The sequence below is a fragment of the Trichogramma pretiosum genome, unplaced genomic scaffold (genome assembly GCF_000599845.2).
Source record: "Trichogramma pretiosum strain Unisexual culture from Peru unplaced genomic scaffold, Tpre_2.0 scaffold141, whole genome shotgun sequence".
NCBI lineage: Eukaryota > Metazoa > Arthropoda > Insecta > Hymenoptera > Trichogrammatidae > Trichogramma > Trichogramma pretiosum.
Window position 1 is genome coordinate 42,084 of NW_019640924.1, and position 21,195 is coordinate 63,278.

A 21,195-nucleotide genomic window follows, 5' to 3' on the forward strand; every position below is an offset into this window, starting at 1 on the left:
TTGAAACTGTAAAAGTGTGACAAATATCTAATGAGAGCTCAGTGTTTATCTCACCAGAGTAAAGTTGATTTTTTTTATTATGAGTCAAGTTTTTCTTCAACTTTTCTTGCTGCTGATTAGGTGAATCATTTTAACCCATGAAAATTAAAGAAAAAAATAATTTGTGAGTTATGAATGACAACTGACATAAATGAAAAATAATATAAGGTAGTTCCCTCAAAAAAATGACTATCGATAAAGGGTCTTAAAATTTTAACCACATATTATTGACAGTGCTCTTCATATGTGTGAGAAATTTCAGGAAATTTAACCAAACCATTTCCGAAATATAATTAATCAAAGTTCGGTACTTTAACATGGGATCCCTATGCTAGTGTGTCGAAAAGACGCTATTTTGTGTTATTATAAAAAAACGCATCGATAAAATCTTTTCAAAAACTAGGAGATGATTTTTCAGTATGTTCTAAAACATAGCTCAAAAACTGGAAAAACTTGACCAAACAGTTTTTGAGAAAAGTTAATGTAAAAACATTGCAAAAATAAAAATTTAAACTTTTTGACCTGAAACTCACTTTTTAAGGTTTTTAGGGTCATTTAAAACAAAAAAGTGCTCTTGCAAATTTTCTCTTAAATCTATTGTTCACGAGCTATAAACGATTCAAATTTAAACAATTTCAAGCAATGAATCTTCGCGATTTTTTATCTCAATAAGCATGAACTCTACGAAAAATTTTAAAAGAATAAAAAAGTCTTAGAATTTGTCAAGGAAAGCGTATGAATTTTTTCAGATTTTTTTTAGACATATGCCCAAATTTGTCGGTCAGGTCTGAGGGAACATCCTTAACAGAGGCAAAACTAAATCCTTGTACTCATCCAGTACTTCTATATTTGTGCAATCAGCATCTCCAACTGAATCATCAAAAACAGCTGATGCATCCGGAAACTTTTGCAGACAATCGTCATTGTCAGGAGTACCCTCATCGTCGTTAGTATAAATATTTTTCTACTTCACGACTCTTACACCATCTTTATGAGCAATATTCCGGAAATATAAATTTATTATAAAACTGTGCATCTGCAGGTTTTAAATAACGGTCCGTTCCCAATTGTTTATTCAGCCGAACAAATTTGTCTCGTGCACCTTTCCATATAGTCATGACATTTCGGTCTGTAAAAATATTTAAATAATAATTACATTCATTTTTGCGAATAGAAAAAATTACAAACTAATGAAATAAATTTGATATTAATTTACCTGCTAGTTCGATATTATGCAACTCGATTGCTGCCAATTTAACTGCTGCATAAAACGATCCCGTTTTATAACCGGGGTCGCACAGTGGTACCAAACTGAAAAAAAATGATCTAAATTCAAATGTCAAGGAAATGTAGCATGAAAAAAAAATCCAAAAATAGTGTCAGATTTGGGAGACTATGAGGAATCCAACGCCGTTTCCCTTTTTTAATAAGCTATTTGTTTAAACATTATACGGCTAATTGAAGTCTCATATGATTAATTTGTTATAACATAAAATTTCCTAATTATTTATTTATTGAATTATCATTGCTATTTTTGTGAGCCGAAAGCTATCTCAGCTAATTGGTTATTTTTATAATCACTAAAATAGTATGAAAATTTAAAATTAATATTTGTTAATAATAATGTTTGTTTTGTTAGTAAACAAATGGAAGATGAACGTGCAATATGTTGTTCTCATCACAATTAAGCATTTTAATTGGATTGATGGGAAATAATCATATCATTTTGATTTTCAACGACAATTGTTTAAACGATTGTTATAAACAAATTATAAACAATTGTAAAATTTAAATTTCTTATACTTTTTTACACATATTAAATTTGATTATAACTCAAATTTTTTTCCAACAAATCATAAACATTTCACAATAATATTTGTTGATAATTTTTTTATTTTGTTGATAAACAAATGGAAAATTAACGTGCACTAAGTGGTTTTCGTTACGATTATGCATTTTCACTGTATTTATAGGCAACAAGCATATCAATTTAACTTTTGACGATAATTGAGCAATTGTTATAAACAAATTATTAATAATTGTTAATAATACCATTATAAAATTCCATTATAATATTATAATACCATTATAATTGTTAAATATCGATTCTTCATGCATTATTGTGCTAGTGAACACTTATAAGAATTGCATATTAATTGAATATCAAAGGATCACAATATTAGAATGCATTTTTAATAATAATTTTTATTATTATCATTATTATTATTGTTATTATTTATTATAAATTAATAAATTGAAAATCAGCATACATGAATCGTTTCATTAAAATCAGACATTTCTATTGCATTCATGTATAAGAAGATATTAAATCATAAGCAATAACGGAAATTGTTTAAAAAATTTATATAAAAAATTATAAATAATAGATCCATCCACAATTTTTTAGAATTTGTCTAAATGTCCCTACTAGTAAGTAAGTCCCTACTACTAGTTAAGTTAATTCAAAAATTTTGTTTTGTATAACTACTTTATTATGAATCATAATAATAATAACAATAACAAAAGTAATGATAATAATAACAATAATAATCACAAAATGAACAATCATTTTTATGAGGATTTTAAAAAGATGATTACTAATATAAAATGAAATATGCAAATCCTTTGCAATTAGTTACTTAAACAAATTAATGTTACCACTAATTGTTGTAAATATTTATATAAATGATATTGTTTAACGTTTCGTAAATATATAAAAAATTGAACGAAAGACGAGAGGACTTCCGCAAGTTAGGGTTTATGAAACATTGATGTAAATTTTGTTGTGAAGCGTTATAGCTAAGCTTCATATCAGTATTCTAGTATAATTAATTAACTTTATTTTATTAATATATTTCTATAATCGTAATAAAAGACTTTTGAATGTATTTATCATCAAACATTATAAGACTAAAAGATGTCAATACATGATGATTTGTATATTTCTATTTACCTTTTTAGCCTATGCTGCATACATAAACAAAGCTTTTGCTTCAAGGTACAAGTTATACACAAGCAATAGAAATGCGTGTGTGTTTACAAATTTATATGTACTTGTATTGTATAGCAGATATCCTTTTGCTCGGTGTTTTTATTTTTTGCATCTTTGTCATATCTTTGATTTATTTCATTTCTGCTCACACTTGTGATCAGAGATTATACATCACATTATATTTTGTGGTCAAATGTCACAAGCGTAACTGGCTTTGTGAGCCTAAAGATATTGTAATTATGTATAGTTTTTCAATAAAAAATCAAGAATTGTGTTTTATTTTAAAAAGTGAAATGAAAAGTAGTTTTGTAAAACAAGGCCAAATAATACTCACAAATTTCGTGCATATGTTTTATAACGATAACGTTAGTGAAAGGTGAAAAAAGCTCTCGAACAAAAAATTAAATACAACTTCGTAAATGAGTCGCAGAACACGACAAAACAAAGAGCCATGAAGAAGCTTGTGTTGTTGTAATTAAAAAATTCAAAAGTGATAACAACGTAGAAGGTGCAAAGCTTTTAGACGCAATAAAAGATAGAGGTACTGCGAAACACCTGCTTAAAAAACTTCATGAAACAGAGAGCAAATCGATGACTCCCGAGGAAGCTTCAGCTTTTTTAATAGAAGGGAAATTGACAAAGCGCGTCTATAACATGATGAGAAGAACTGCCATTCAGAAAGGACATTCACTATATCCATTATATAAAAAGGTAATAGTTAGTACCATACATACTTTCGTTCACGAAAGCTTACATTAAATTTCGTTCTTAATCACTCGTGCTTTCACAAAAATGCAATCATTCGCACTCACACTTCAATACAGATACGTAATCATTCGCACTCGAACTTTAACACAAATACACAGTCATTCGCATTCTAGCTTCCACAGAGATACACATTCGAACTCGAGCTTTCACACACATTCGAAATCATTCTCACTTCCTCCCAGATACGTAATCATTCGCACTCGAGCTTTCACACGCATTCGAAATCATTCTCGCTTCCACTTACATACACATTTGCACTCGAGCTTTCACACACATTCGAAATCATTCTCGCTTCCACCCAGATACGAAATCATTGTCTTTTCGAGCTTTCATACATTCTCGCGATCTTGGTTTTACTCAAGTTTCCTCTTATTTAAATTTGAGCACATAATAAGTTGTTTAAGCTCTCGTGTACATACATACACAATCGTTTAGTCCCTTACGCAAGCTTTTGTTTATGCAGGTTCTTGAAGCAAAAAAAGCCACGTAGCCAGATAATATTTTTATTAGCGAGACACTGTGCAAGGTCCCTCTTCAAGATCTTCTCAATCACACAGCAAACCAGCTTATGATGGCTCTTAATTTAGATGTAGCTGATGAAGAAGCGAGCCTTGTATTTGTCCTCAAGTATGGTTTTGATGGAACTAATTTACGATCTTATCAACAAATAGCGAAGGATTCTGCCGCATATTCCGACAGTCTGTTCTGCACATCACTTTTACCACCACTTTTGCAATTAGTGGATAAATATACTGGCATCGTGTATTGGTCCAATCCAAGACCTTCTTCCACTCGTTTCGGTAGGCCTATTAAAATTGCACACGAAAAAGAAACGCCAGAAACGGCTAGAAACGAAGAAGGATCTTCAGCAGCAGATCGAAGATTTGACCGATTTTAAATATAAATCGTGTTCAATTTCTTTCGAGATGCATCTTACGATGATAGATGGGAAGGTAAAATGACTTGCTGAATGTAAACTCATTTTTCTATTTATGTATAATATAATTATTATTAGGTTTGCAATGCCTTGACTGAAACTCCGAGCCCTTTAACGTGCTTCGTGTGTTCGAAGACGATTTCTAATTTCAATAAAGTTGAAGAAATGTGTGAGTGCCCCGTAAATAATGACGCTTTGAAGTACGGCTTTTCGATTCTTCACGCTCAAATTCGTTTTATGGAGGCAGTTTTACACATCTCGTATAAAAAGAAGATTAAGCGTTGGGCAGTATGTTTCATTTAATTAATTCAATATTTGCCATGTGCCTGTAAAATTCTATTAATTTAATTGAAAATTATCTCTTTATTTCATGTTTCATAATCGTAGTCCAATGAAAAAAATTTTATTGACCGCAAAAAATTAATTCAGACGAGATTTCGTGAAAAATTGGGAATACTTGTGGATACACCAACTCAGGGAGCAGGCAACACGAACGATGGAAATATGGCTAAAAAATTCTTCGCAACAACTGAAATTGTATCAAAAATAACAAGTATGTGTAAAAAAGTATAAGAAATTTAAATTTTACAATTGTTTATAATTTGTTTATAACAATTGCTTAAGCAATTATCGTCGAAAGTTAAAATGATATGCTTATTTTCCATCAATCCAAATAAAATGCTTAATTGTGATGAGAACAACATATTGCACGTTAATTTTCCATTTGTTTATTAACAAAACAAACATTATTTTTAACAAATATTAATTTTAAATTTTTATACTATTTTAGTGATTGTAAAAATAACCAATTAGCTGAGGTAGTTTTCGGCTCACAAAAATAGCTATGATAATTCAATAAATAAATAATTAGGAAATTTTGTGTTATAACAAATTAATCATATGAGACTTAAATTAGATGTATAATGTTCAAACAAATAGCTAATTCAAAATGTGAAATGGCGTTGGATTTCTCATAGTCTCCCGAATCTGACACTAGTTTTGGATTTTTATTTCATGCTAAATTATCTTGACACTTTACTTGAATTTAGATCATTTTTTTTCAGTTTGGTACCACTGTGGGTCGGTTAGATTTTTTTTGTACATAAAATGATATTGATCAGATTTGGTCAATAAATTGACCATTATATCAATTATTAATTGTTTATTCATTTTAGATTTAAGTTGAGTTTATAATTGCTTCTCTTACAGTCCGTCAACTGTCTTCTTGCCGAAGTCGAAGGATTTATGAAAAGACGCGGGACAATCAGAAATTTAGCAGAATGAAAAACAACGATGGACGAGTATGTGCTTCCACGTGAGTCGAACATAGGTCGTAGATGGTGATCGCCTATATATTTGAGTATACACTAAGAACTGTATCAGTATAGATACGACGTTAACTCAGTAAAGGTTAATTACAGAGGACAATGGTGGAAAAAGCTATGCTGTGTATCGACATTATATTACAAGGAGTAATGTCTAAGCCATTTTTGTACGATAAATTTCACCCGGATTATCAAGATCCGCATATAAGGAGGGAGGCTTTTACTGATATAGCCGTACAAGTCAATAATTATAATTACAGGATGAACAATAATTGTGAACCTTGTACTGGTGAGTACTTTAGATTTATCTATGATTATCATTATTATTCTGATACTGAACCTTGTTTTCTGGTTTTATCGAAAAACGTTCAATTAATAACCTAATAAATTTAATAATTTATTCAACTGGATTAATAATATTATTTGATAACCATTTAATTTTAATTATAATCGTTCTTTTACAGGAAATGATGTTCGAAGTATGTTGAATACACTTCTTAACGACTACAAAGAAGCTCGTAAAGAAATGTGGAATGATAAATCTGGCGATGGTTTAAAGGCAAATGATTATCCATACATGCAAAAAATGTCTTTTATGGATCGACATCTACAGCAGAGACATGTTTTATTCTCTTTAAATCTAAATAATGGTATGTACTTATCATCTTTTTACTCATCATCTAAATATATACTTAAAGTTAACGAATCAATATATCTTTACAGAGATTGGACTTAATGAAAACAAAAGAAAATCACTGCAAGCTCCTGAAGCAGATGAATTTGCTTCGAAAAAAAAGAAGAAAGTAAATCCTGCTACAGAAAAATTGAATCAAAAGATGAATGAACTTTTGGACCTTTATAAATCAAAAATCAGTGACACTGAAAATCCGATCAGTACACAAAAATCAAGTTCTGCCCAGATGCCTGGACCATCGACAGCTGAATCATTCAATTTCTTTTGGACATCTTCCACTTCAGCTAAATCAAATTATCTTGCTTGCCCATCGAATGCCAGCTTAGCTCAGCCTCACAATTTTGTTTTGCCGACTACAAAAAGTTCGTCTCAATCAATTAATCAACCATGGCCATCTTCCAGTGTAGCTCAACCTGATCTTACTGCTTGGCGATCAGCATCAGGATCATCGCAATCAGTTAATCCATGGCCATCTTCCAGTGTCACTCAACCTGGTCATACTGCTTGGCGATCAGCATCAGGATTGTCTCAATCAGTTAATCCATGGCCATCTTCCAATGTAGCTCAACCGGGTCATACTGCTTGGCGATCAGCATCAGGATCGTCTCAATCAGTTAATCCATGGCCATCTTCCAGCTCAGCTCAACCTCATCTTTTTGCTTGGCCATCACATTTTGATTCTGCTCACCCTTCTTGTTGTCCAGCACCATCTGCTAACACATTTACTCCTGCTTAAGAAGCAGAATTTGCTGCTTCAACTTGAACTCATGTACCCACTTCTACTTGGCCTCTATCAAGGGAACGTGTACCTACTCCTGAAACAAATCCTTAGTATCGATTATACTTCAATTCTGATGAAAGAGTTTAAAAATGTACCTGCTGGTGAAGAAAACAATTGCTTTATTTATGTTTTAGAACATTTTGAAAAGTTTTTAGCATCTAAGAAGAAAAATGAAAAGTAGAATATTTATTATTCTTTTCCATTAGTGAGTTGAGTTGATTTTCATTTAAAAAAAATTGTGTCATGTGCATTCTAAAGAAAATTTTTTATTTTGTTTTTTGAATAACGTTACCTTTGTAAGTTGATTTTCAATAAATGAAAATTAATTATTCAAGTGACTTATTTTTATACTTGTAATACATGTACTGCTATAGCCTAGATGAACCCAGTTGAAAAAAATTGCGTGGATATCCACGTGGAATATCCACGCTGATTCCACGTGGATCATACAGGGATTCCTTGAGGATGGGACATTGATTCCACGTGGATCAAACATGGATCATATAAAGAGTCCACGTACGTAAACCACGGGGATTTGCACGGAAATCCTTGTTGATTTTCGATCGATCCACGGGGATTTTCGCGCAAATCCTCGTTGATTTTCGATCGATCCACGGGGATTTTCGCGCAAATCCTCGTTGATTTTCGATCGATCCACGGGGGTTTTCGCGCAAATCCTCGTTGATTTTCGAGCGCGTGCTCGCGAACAAGTTCCACATCCACGAGGATTGAAAAAAAATCAGCGTGGATCAGTCGAATATCCGTGGTGATTGCATTTTTTTCAGCCCATGATCGATCCCCGAGGAATCCCTGTATGATCCACGTGGAATCCCTGTACGATCCACGTGGAATCCCTGTATGGTCCACGAGGATTACTAATCCTCGTGGATTTCCACGTGGATATCCATGCAATTTTTTTCAACTGGGAATTGTTGTGGCAAATGTCAAGACATAATTTTCATAAGGTGTGGGCCTCATCAGAGCAACTGGACGGAGTATTTTTAATAAAGTACAATCTAGCAATAGTATTCTGCAAAGTCGTGCTTCAAGATCTCCCAATACCAGAGGGGGTAATACTGATAATCTCAAATTTTTAAGTAATTTGAAAGCAGATGATGAAGCTGTAATTTTATGTTATAAATATTCAAGTAAAGAAAAAGAGTTGACCAGTACAAAAGATAGATAACTCAAAAACCTACAACTGGCCTAAAATTTCTCTGTGAGCACACGATAAAATTTTTGTTAACGAAGACTTCATAAAGTTACAACGACTAAGTTTTAATTTACAAATTTTGTTCATTTTTAACTTGTAACTTTTAGGGTGGATTGATCTAATAAGCAAATATTGCACAATTTTAATATTATAAATTATTAAACGACACAATTGTAGACACATATAAGTTTCTGAATACAACATATACACTCCTGAAAATTTGACTAAGCTTCTATGTACTTATCTACCTGGGTATGATTGTTGAGATTCAGTTTTGTAATAAAATCTATTTTTGTGTATTAGATTCATAATTTCTTATTTTCCTTTATTTTTCATTATAGAATAATTACATGTAACAGTAATAAAATGGACCAAGCAGTTGTAAAAATGAATCAAAATATTACATTACAAAGTTTTGACCAGTAAGGCACGTTGGGCGTTGTATTCTTTTATAAATTTTAACATTTTTACTAAATATATATGCTTGTCAGAGGTATTACAATTTTTAATATAATTATTAAGCGCAATGCAACACTTTTTTTTCTTTTCTTCACTCTCGCTAGTAATATTCATTTCATTTTCTTTATCATTCAATTTTTGATTGTAAACTGCTCGTTTGCCACATCCTAACTTTGTAAACTTGCTTCCTTGTTTACTGGCAGACAAAGATTTTTTTGAAGTTTTGTTTGGTTGCATTGGAACTGCACACTCCTGCGTTGAGTATGACATCAAAAAATAAAGTCTGGCATACACTTTCTTCTCAGAGCTTGTAATCATTTTCTTGTCGCTCAATTTGGCATCAATCTCAAAAAAATCCGCTTTCATTTTCGACCACTTATCCCAAATTTCTGAAACTGCAAAATTTGTACTTAAGTTTAGCCAAAATTATTAAAAAGGACCCACAACATTAGGTGTTTACTTACCAGAAAGATTAGCTTCTTTATTTCTCATAAATGTTTTTTTTAACGTTCAAAAGAAATTTTTCTTTTTTCTTTTCATTATAGTACAATGCGTTGCTTGTGTCATACATAAATGTATGACTCGCAAAATGATTAATTATAATTGAGTCTAAACTTGACATTTTTAGAACGAATGTCGGCAGTATAAACTTTAGGTTAATAATTGATCAATATAATGGATTGAATTTTGAGGTTTAGATTATAGTTATATTTCAACGTTTGCTGCGAGGTAGGCAACGTCCGTGCGTGCGTGCGTTACGCGGACTTTACGTGGTCAAAAAGTCTATGTAGACCGAGCCATGCGTGTATGTAGAGGCAGCCTAGCGCCCGAGCGTAAGCGAGTGTGATGCGTACGCAGCGGTACTAGAATGTGCGGCTTATGCCATAGAAAAGGGTGACATAAATGTGAACTTATGCCACACAGTGCTATAATAGTATATTGTGATACGTGTGACTTAAGCAGGCGATTATTGCACGGCACGGTTAGCACCCGAGCGAAGCGAGGGTGCTAGTTCCGTGGTAAGAATAGGCTACTTGAGTCATAAAAATCTTACGTTTTTTATAGCACTGAGCTAAATTCACGTTTAGGCCCCCTTTGGCAAGATATAAGGTGCTCATAATAGCGTCGCGGTGTGAGGTTAGCGCACGAGCGTAGCGAGTAAGAGAGGCGCACGGTAGTGTAATAATCAGCAGCTTAAATCACGGCAAAGCATACCTTAAACGTGAACTTTAGCCACGCAGTGCTAAAAAGCTTTTTAAACACTAAGATACAAAAAAAATGTCAAGAGTAGCTTTTTTTCAACGCTAATTGTCAGTTCTCGAATCTAGTAGATTAAATCAAGAATTTATTAAAAAATCTGCAGTACTAAAGTCAAGGTTAATGTTATAAAAAATTTTTGAGACTTCTAGGATGGTGATTGGTCAAAGGTTTCATTTAGATTAATACAGTGCAGGGTTTTAGAATCTTAAGTCATTATGGATGAATCCTAGACCAATTTAAAAGGTAGTAAAGACATGTTTTTTCGTGTATAAGTGCTTAAGGGCTAACAGGGGGCTTAATTATTTTTCATTTTTCAATTACAGTACTAGGCTGTAAAAATGAAAAAAAAATGTTTTTTTAAGAACACACATGATGACCCTTTTCAAAACCCTATTTGAAAGTATTTTCTCCAGTTAAATACTTAGAAACAATTGAGTACAATAATAATGAGGGTATTGGCCCTCAACTCAAGCTTTACGCATATCTAAGCTACCTGTCGTAGAAATCCAAGAGCAAGCATTAATCTATGGTAGCCCATGTGGTTTCATTTTGTTAGATAGCCAATTGGCCATGGTCGTAACCAAAAGCTGGCCATAAGATGAACTGTAGCTACTTGTACATATAGCAAAGTGAAATTAATGTATGGAAAATGATAAAAAATGAATACTAAATTCTAGAAAAGTGTACACACAAGTCCCAATTTTTCTAAAGTTTTTTTGGGACAAATCTGGCATCGAAAACAACAAGTTGTTCATATTTGCAGAAAATTTTTTGTGGCCATTCGACTTCACAGAGAATCGGCCCTATATGTATCCATAAATAAAAATTAATCTTGGACTCTTCTTTGTGACTTCCTAGACTCACGGTGAATTTGACCATTCGAAATTTAGATTTTTCCATCTTCCTTCATTCAATTTGGGAGTGTACCCAAAAAAAGCAAGTCGGAATTAATGTAACAGCTGATTGCATGTAAGCGTCGCAAATAAGAGACAGAGAGCTGAGATCGGACCTGTGAACAGATGAAAAAAAAATCGTTTTGAATACAACTATGCATAGTTATAATGATTGCACAACAATGTTTTAATCATGTAATATGCAAGAAGTATTTAGAGATCTTAAAGAAAATCCCAACTCACTCCACGAGATCTGCATCAACGGCACCGACAGATACAACTTTTTACGTGGCTGATGTATTCCTGTGACCCTCCTCACCGCATAAGCATCTAGAACACATAACAAAAATGTTAATTTTAACAAGGTAAACTAATAATTTATTCTTCGCAACACTATCACTGAATATTTTGTTGTTAAATTTAAAGTACGACGCCGAAACTTTTCTGCTACATGTCAAGATTTACAGTTATTATAGTTTGTTTATGATTACGTTGTTTTTTTTCATCTAGCATCATATCTGTGAATTTTGATGTGTAGCAGAAAAGTCATGGCATCGTACTTTAAATTTAACAACAAATTATTCAGTGATAGTGTTGTGAAGAACAAACTATTCGTGCATCTCGTTAAAATTAACATATTTGTTATGTGTTCTAGATGCTGATGCGGTGAAGAGGGTGATAGAAATATATCAGCCACGTAAAAAGTTGTATCTGTCGGTGCCGTTGATGCAGATTTCGTGGAGAGAGTTGAAATTTTCTAAATACTTCTTGCATATTACACGATTAAAACATTGTTGCGCAAACTTTATATCCATGCATAGTTGTTTTGAAAACGATTTTTTTTTTCATCTGTTCACAGATCCGATCTCAGCTCTCTATCTCTTATTCTTGACCCTTAACAGATTGAGAGAAGAAAGATGAAAAAATCTAAATTTGGAATGGTCAAAATTCACTGACAGTCCAGGAAGTCACAACGAAGAGTCCAAGATTGATTTTTATTTATTGATCCATATGGATTTAAGAACTAATACCCCACACTGCCATAAAAATGAAATCATTTCCAAACCATAATTCATTCATAGCTTGATAAGAATATTGTCAAAAGAAGAAAAAGCTAGTCAACGCATGCATCAAGAAATATATACCCTTTGAACTATAATTATTATTAATCAATCTAGCTGAAACTCGATGGTTTTATATTTCGGAAAGAATCAGCTAATGTATCGCCTGATTTGTCACCTGATGAATAACCTAATTTTTTCGATTGTGTCAAGAAATTTTCGATTGTCAGTCATTTTTTTTAATCGTTTTATTTAAAAGCAAATATAACAACCATTTGTTCATACTTTCAGACGATTACACAATATTATATTATACTTGTTTTTCAAAGCTTAAACTTTCCAAAATTCCCATACATTTTTAATATTCTTGTTTGGTTTGTTTTGAATTATTGTCTTAAACGTTCTATTATCATTTGAGACTCAACAGCTTATGTTCGTTTTGATTCATTTAAGTCAACTTCAATAAAAAACTTTACTTTACTCTAAACTCTTTTTTAGATGAAATATTTAAATTAGAATAAAATATAAGAATAAAATACTAACAGAAAATGAAAAATAGTGAAAGTAGTAAATTATCATCATTATTCAACTTTTCATTATCCTTACCCACGTGAAGTAACATCTTCGTATTTGTATACTTTTGAGCACTTGACAAAAAATAAGCACAATGTAATTTTTCTCTTAACCCGACTTTAACATCTCTTACTTTTCTTTTAATAACATTAACAATTGGTTTTAAAATATTTATTCAAATAAAAGATTCAAAAAAATCATTATTATAAATCAACAATTTCTGTTTGAATTAATTAAAAACGCCTAAACTAGACTTGATTACATTTTTATCATCATTATATGAAGTTACAAACGAAAGTACCAAAAAATGAACACTTTGTTATCATTAAAATATCGAGTTCATTTGTATACTTTCAGTTTTTGAAAATATTTTTGCTAACACTTGAACCAATTACAGTATCAACTTTTTCACAAAAGAATGTGTAATCTATTGTTATAAGAAATAAATATTAAGCAGCCGATTTTATAGCAGAATATTTAGCGTTCATTACTAACGTTTCTTTGATAATTAGAACGGGCGAATCATATTGCGAAATGAGTTTTGTTGAAAGAAGATGCACAAGCTGTTCGCACTTGCGCAATATGAGAAGAAATATTTACACTAAATATTAAAAGTTTGAACCTTTTTTTAAAAGATCTAAAAGGCTACCATAGATTCACATTTAACTAACAACTACTCATTACATCTGACTTATTTACATGTACTTCATTAACGTACAAAAAAATATTCAGAGCTGAATGACAATATTTATGAAAAAGCGCCCTTTTATAGTGAAGTGGTTGCGGGTTGGATTGGTGAAATGAGATTAATTGACTTATTTCTAAACTATTTTTACGTTGATTCTAAAACTTATATTCTTTAAAAATGAATCGAATTCGTTTTTTATACTATTATAAAATATTATATGTAAATAAGATAAGTAAACTATCTGAAAACTAATTTTTGGGATTCATTTTCAAGATGTGATTCTCAAATCCATGTAAGGAAATTATGCAATACTTTGTTGTATTGTATGTTAGTACACCTCGTAATAGTAAATATGAACGCAAATCTCAATGTCCGTCAATAAGCCAATTTGAACTACACCTGTTAATGATAAAATATTTTGAATGTACATTCAGTCCTAATTGAGTGATCAATGATGGAAGGTGAATTGTACACATTGAATGATGTTTCTTTGTGTTATAAGCATATTTTTGTAAATATTATAAATTAATTTGTTCAGAACTTAAAATAAATAAAATCTTTTGTGTTACACAGAAACTAATCGATTAATAATCATTCTGAAATAATCACACATTCTTTTCATTTCTGGGCTTTTATGAGCTCTCATGAGCTTTGCCAATGTAACTAAATTTTCCAAAGTTATGTGGTTTAATTATAACATTAAACCATCCGGTTGGATACTTTTTGAAATTGATTTTTTTTGCGTTATCGACATTTTTTATTTTTCTAGAATAGTCTTCTAAATTTTGGTATAAAAATTCGAAATTTGAGTATACGATAATTACAAAAAAAAATGTTGAACGCGTTTTCCTTGACTTAACATTTTCATATCTGTTTGACATTCCAGATTAAAAAATCTATAGCCATACCTCATAAAAATTGTACTGCTTCTTGCTTACATATGTATCTATTGTTCAAAATTTTTATATTTTAAGAACTTCATATTCAAATATTTTTTGAAAACTAACTAAGTTTTTTCAATTGTTTTTTTTTCATTTAATTGAACGACATTTGGTCATTTTGCATTGAAACATTTTTTTTGGGGTTCTAACAATAGACAGAATCTTTACGAACAAAACGCTATTTTATTTTTGTTTTCATTTAGTTACATATGGCCGATTCTTAGTCAATTTAACTGGTAAAATTTTTTTCCTATATCTAATATGCCGAATACATTGTTTGGCATGTCAGGAATGTACAATAGTTATTCATGCAACAAGAGACCAAAATGCGTTTTTGCGCACAGTGAATGCACGAGGATTGACGGCCGTCAATACGAGTGCAAACAAACAAACAAGACATGAGTGCCGGTGACGCCGCACAGTGGGGCGAAGTAGTACAAAAACGCACTAAATTCTTGCGTGTTACGTAGTTGATCGGAAAAAAAATGAAAATATTCTGTTGTTGAGAAAGGTATCAAAAAACGAAAACCACTGCATTTTTTTATTTACCCATCAACAAATTAAGTTTGTGGCAAATCAAAGTTAATGAAAAATACAACAAATAGAGCTTTAATTGCTCAATTTGCCAATAATGGAATGAAGACACCTCTTATCACTGAACGTAATATTCACGGTGGGCCTGAAGCCGCGATAGGTTTCATCAAAATGGCCACCAAAACTGATTGCACCACTGTTTAGTCGGTCGATCACAGATGAAAACCCCGTTCGAACCAAAATCCTAGCTGATCCTGTTCAAAAGTTATACGTATTTTTCTATTTTTATCCAAAAACCTCTATTTATACTCCGGACGCTGGCTCGGTTTTCGTAAAAATTTCCGACTCCAGGGCATTTTTACACGTTTCTAGACGTATTTTGATGCGCTGAATCGATTTTTCGAGGTTGATTTTCTCGAATCAGGTGCGTTTAAAAGTTATAAACAAATTAATTGTTTAAACAGCCATATCTTGTAAAATATTGAAGATAGATTAAAACAATTTTTTTTATTTTATTTGTCTTTGAAAGACGAAGAATATCTATTAAATAAATTGAAAATCCGTCCACTAGAAAAAAAGTTATGCAATATTTAGTGCAAAATTACTAGAAATACGTCCTTTTTTATCTTTCAACCCCTGTAACTTGGCTCGTATTAGTGCGATCGAGCTCATCGACGTCTCATTTTAAAGATAATAACCTACACAACAATTCGGTATAGCTTTTATCCCAGTATGATTGTTTATAAAGCAATTATTAGCTGTTTTGAGACGTAATTTAATGACTGTCACGTACTTTTCATTTGTTTATACGCGTTTTTCGATGGAATAAATTATTTTAATAACGTAGCAACTTAATACAAATGAAAGTACGTCAAAAAACGAAAACTTTAAGACGTTCTAAAAGGTAATCGATCAAGTAGACGCCAATTGTTTTAATCTATCTTCAATATTTTACAAGATATGGCCGTTTAAGGGGGGAAAGGCACCTAAAATCTAAAAAAAAAAATTTTTTTTCATTGACTTTTTTGATAGGATTTTTCCTTGGCTTTCCAGTGCCGTGATCGGAATTTTAAAATGTTAACTGTACAGGTTATTTAGTACCGATACTTTTACGATTACTTAGAAAAAATGAATGAAACGACTCAAAGATATATCGTGGTCAATCTTTCATGAATCTCGAGACTTTCATAAGTCCGTAGCGCCATCTATTGATACTCGTTTTATTCTTTGGTTAGAGTACATCCAGCAGAAATTTGTTTGTTTACATGGCTATAGGTGTACAGTAACGCCACCACTCGCAGCACGTGGGTTTCGGCATATCTTCTGTCTCTCTCTGTTTCGTGCACGAGCCCTGATCAAATGTCAACAACAGTCTGCTGACTGCTTCTTGATTTTCCAATGGCTAAAAATTACATTTTTTTTAAAGTGAAAAAAGTATATGTAGAGTGCAATTATATCTTTGCAACTCAACATAGTGTTTCATAATAAAGCTATGAAGAAGTTTCAATAGCTTGTTATAAAAATGTGACATTTTTAGCAGTTCTAATTCAAGAAATACAGAAGTACATATGTAAATTGACATATATACATCAGTGTATATGTATGTCACTGTACTTTATGTATGTGTATATGACTGTATCATATATAATATTGTATGTTGCATGTGATGAACAAGATTAGTGATAATTGATCAACTTGTAGTGATTTATTTCCAAATATCTAGTGATAAATGTTTTATGAATGTTAGTGAATAGGTAGAAGACTGGATTCAAGTTCTAATGTGAGATTGTGTATATTTGTGTGAAAAGTTGATTTGGACATAATCAACTTAGTTACCAGTTTCCACATAAAACCCATATTAGCGTATACTAATATTTTAGTACAACTTATAAAATGTAGTAATGAAATTGGCGCATTTGGCTTTGTGTGGCTGTCTGGGATAATTAAACATTGTCCTTGTGGGTACAATATGTTGAAAATTCAAATTGAATTACTGTTCTTTATCGTCCAAAAAGTTTTAAGCAGCCTCAGTGACATGAGAGTATCATTATGACATATATTGATGTATTTTGGTTTTTTTCAACTCTTGGGCAGTTACGTTTAATCTCAAAATTGCTTGCATGCGGTAATTTTTAATGAGAACCGTTTGAGCAATTGAGCTGAAACTTTCAGGGGTTGTTCTACATGTGAATGGCTACAAACGCAAGCACTTTCAAAGGTATTGGACAAAATTTGCACTTTTTTCAGGCTACATCCCTAGCATAATTGTATTTTATTATATAGTATTAATGAATAAATGTGCATATGTGGCTGGCAAATTGTGTATAACTAATTTAAAAATCTGAAAGTGCTTGCGTTTATAACCACACATCTACTGATCAAAATGAGACCCCAAGGACCATGATTGAACCATCGGTTCTAGCTGGATCCTACGGCACAGGGGTACCTGTCAGGACTGTGGGCTTGCTTCATCGAGGAGGGTTCTATGGTGACTGGGACCTCAATTTTCATATTCCAGAGAGTAAAACTTTGAAAAAAGAGTGAAGAAAACAGAGTTTTCTCTGTATATTCCAAAAAAAATTTTTTTCTTCATAATTAATAAATTTTTCATAAATGTAGGTTTAAGGTACCTTTCCCCCCTTAAACAATTAATTTGTTTATAACTTTTAAACGCACCTGATTCGAGAAAATCAACCTCGAAAAATCGATTCAGCGCATCAAAATACGTCTAGAAACGTGTAAAAATGCCGTGGAGTCGGAAATTTTTACGAAAACCGAGCCAGCGTCCGGAGTATAAATAGAGGTTTTTGGATAAAAATAGAAAAATACGTATAACTTTTGAACAGGATCAGCTAGGATTTTGGTTCGAACGGGGTTTTCATCTGTGATTGACCGACTACACAGTGGTGCAATCAGTTTTGGTGGCCATTTTGATGAAACCTATCGCGGCTTCAGGCCCACAGTGTATTATAGTCCCAATATGTTCTAAAAATGCTTAGAAACGTTTTTCAAAAAAATCATTTAAATTAATTAATTATGTTATTTATTAATTGATTAATTAACAACTATGAAGTACTGTCGAACCTAATACGACAAACAATTGAGAGGTTAGACCTTACAATTTAATTAGTTCTTAAATACACAGACACCAACGGATGAATGTCTCACAGTGAGGAGACTTCGGCTAGCTTGAAACTTTGTATGTAATCTCAATGTTGTATGTTTACTATAATTGAGTATTATAATTATGATATATTTAGTGTTTTGGATTTAAATGATTATTATGAGTGTCGATGTCATGAGAAATATGAAAAGTCGTACCACGAGTCATAAGTAACATAAAGGCCTGTAGAGAGCGCTGTTACTTGAGTCAGATACTCAGATCATCAACAGTAGCAGACACGTGCCAGAATAAAGAATACCACATACTTTCTACAAAACGTCAATGTTGTATTAATTTTTTAGCATACTTTTAATAGTTTTAATGGCACATAAGTTCAGTATTATTATCATCCGCAGTTGTTATTGTGTGTTAATGCTCATAGGTAATAGTTTTATGAATGATGTTTATCTCATCTTTTTTTGTTTACATTTGGTGTATTGGTGTATCAGTGGCAAGTTTTTTATTGTGTATGTACATTTGATTTTATGAAGATTACTGTATACTGTATAATGTATCAATTGCATTCCACAGTCATTTTGTTTTAAGCGGTAGTTAATTTGAGTTAGTGAAATAACACAAGCACTCATGAAAATGACTAACTTCAATTTAATTATAGAAATTTTCATAAGTTTTAGTGAAAGGGTTTATTTCTTATCATAACATTGATAACAAAACTCCTTTCAATACTAAGAGTACTTAAAAAAGAAAATTACAAGCTTATTTGTGTCTTTTCCAATGCGACATAGTCAAAATTAGCAATTTTTTTCAATTTTCTCAAGCACTTGTCTGCATTTTGATTTATTGAAGTGCTTGAACAGTTATATACTTTAAAAAGTACTCTTATTTTATTCTAAAAACTTTAATTCATCTTGAAAATAAACTTTGGTGAGTCGCCAATAGTATATGATGAGATTAAATGACTTATTTAGGTTGTTTTTTTCATGTGTATTGGAGAATGTTCTTAAGCCTGGACTATTGTTGATGCAAGAACACTTACTTTTTGTAAGAATAACTTGAATTTTCATCTTATGACTTCTATCTGTTCATATCACAACATTTGAAAAGCGCCAGTAACATGGAGCAGTAGAAAATGGCTTATTTTCATGTTTTTATTGATCATACAGGTACGTCATTCTCTCTATAGGCTGATCAAATTGCAGACCCATTACAAAACTTAATGGAGTATTAGAAAACAACTTCAGGAAGGTAAATATTTTAAAATTGAAAATATTTTAAAAACTTTGAAGATCATCTTCAATTTTGGCCTGTGATAAATTATTTAAAAAGTATTGTTGCAAAGGTTTGGTGTGTCGTAAGAAACGTCAAAAAATATTAAAAACTTATTGCATTCTTTAAGAGTTTTTTTTTCATCGCCAAAAATGTAATATTTTCAGTAATAAATAAATTATGATAAAAAAATTTATTCTCGAATGAAATTGTGTGGTTCGTAATAATTTTCGACTTCTAAACATCAGCTAAATCTTCATTAGCTTGAATACTTATAATGAGAAGGAAGCACTTTGCCAATGGTATGCCAGTGATTGTATAAAATATAATAGAATGCGCATCATTTGCAAGGAATTAATAATGTCATCTGAAAACCAAAAGCGAGCGACCGAGTGAAGAGCGCTGTTTCTGAATACATGAACTCTCCAGTAAGTGAGGCATTTAAGCGCTGTGATGTGCTGTTGATCCTTTCTTATTTCTAAGAGTAAGCTCGCTAGCTTCTGCTACGGCAATACAAGTGTAGCACGCGCCGCGCGCTACTGCCCGACGCTCATGACAATTGCTGCGTCTCAGTAGCTTCGAGTAACGTTGCCTATGTCACGCGCGCTTGCTTCGCTCGCAGTGATCTTGGCCGTGCGAGTGCGGCGGTCGATTGTAAACAAACTCTGAGATCTCGCTCGCTCATAGCTCCGTGCATATGTATGATACAGATTTGGGAGTATAAATGCAATACGTCCTTTTACGTTAATGCAGGAACGTTCATAAATTTATAAAAAATTTATGAAATACGTACAGCTTTTAAAAAATTGTTGGATTACTTCGATGAAATGAAAATTGACTAACTAAGTCATTTGACAATTTCATAGTGTTCAGTAAGCAGGAGCTCTGTATTTGCTTATTTTATATGTCTGTTCGTGCCAAGCCGCACGAGCGAGTCAAAAAATGCTGAAACACTTGTGCGGCTGAATTGCCTTCCGAAGACTCTAGCGTTGCTTAGGCCGCTCGCACGTTTAGACTTGAGTGGCGGCCGTACGGCTGCGCGGCATTGTTGAGACTTATCGCTATATTTGTAACTCGCTGTAAAAGTACCTAAACGCACTTACAAAAATTTGCCACCCTACCATTCCTATAGAAAATTGTCATAGCTTTCCGATGAAAATGTTAAATTTTCCAAATTTTTCATTTTTTCCCGATGAAATCGCCGGAAATTTTTTAAAGTCAAAGTATATTTTCAAGATTTTTTTGAATAATGTGGATTGGAAAAAATGAAAAATTTAGAAAATTTTATATTTTCATAGGAAAGTTATGACAATTTTCTATCGGGATGGTTGGTTCGCTTTTTTTTCAAGTGCATTTTGGTACTTTTACGGTGAGTTACAAATATAGCGATAAGTCTCAATAAGGCCGCGCAGCCGTAGGGCCACCACCTAAGTCTTAACATGCAAGCTGCCTCAGCAACGCCGGAGTGTCCGGCGAGCATCGGCGGACGACGAGCAATTGAGCTACGCAAGTACTCCAGCATTTTATGACTCGCTCTCGCGTCTCGAGTATTCATGCGGCTGGCCTAAACAGATATATATTAAACTAGCAACTTTCAAAGGCGCTTCGCGCGCGTACATTTTTTAGTCAGTTTCGAAAATGTTGCTA

General features: G+C 32.3%; 1 protein-coding gene across 1 annotated transcript in view; it reads right to left on the bottom strand.

Moving 5' to 3' along the window:
- Positions 1–13,199, bottom strand: part of LOC106657662 (insulin-like growth factor-binding protein complex acid labile subunit) — a 53,924-nt gene extending 40,725 nt beyond the window's left edge. The window contains exon 1 of the mRNA XM_023457706.1: positions 13,029–13,199. The gene's annotated coding sequence lies outside the window, so the exon portion shown is untranslated. The remainder of the gene's footprint in view (positions 1–13,028) is intronic.
- Between the last annotated feature and the right edge of the window lie 7,996 nt (positions 13,200–21,195).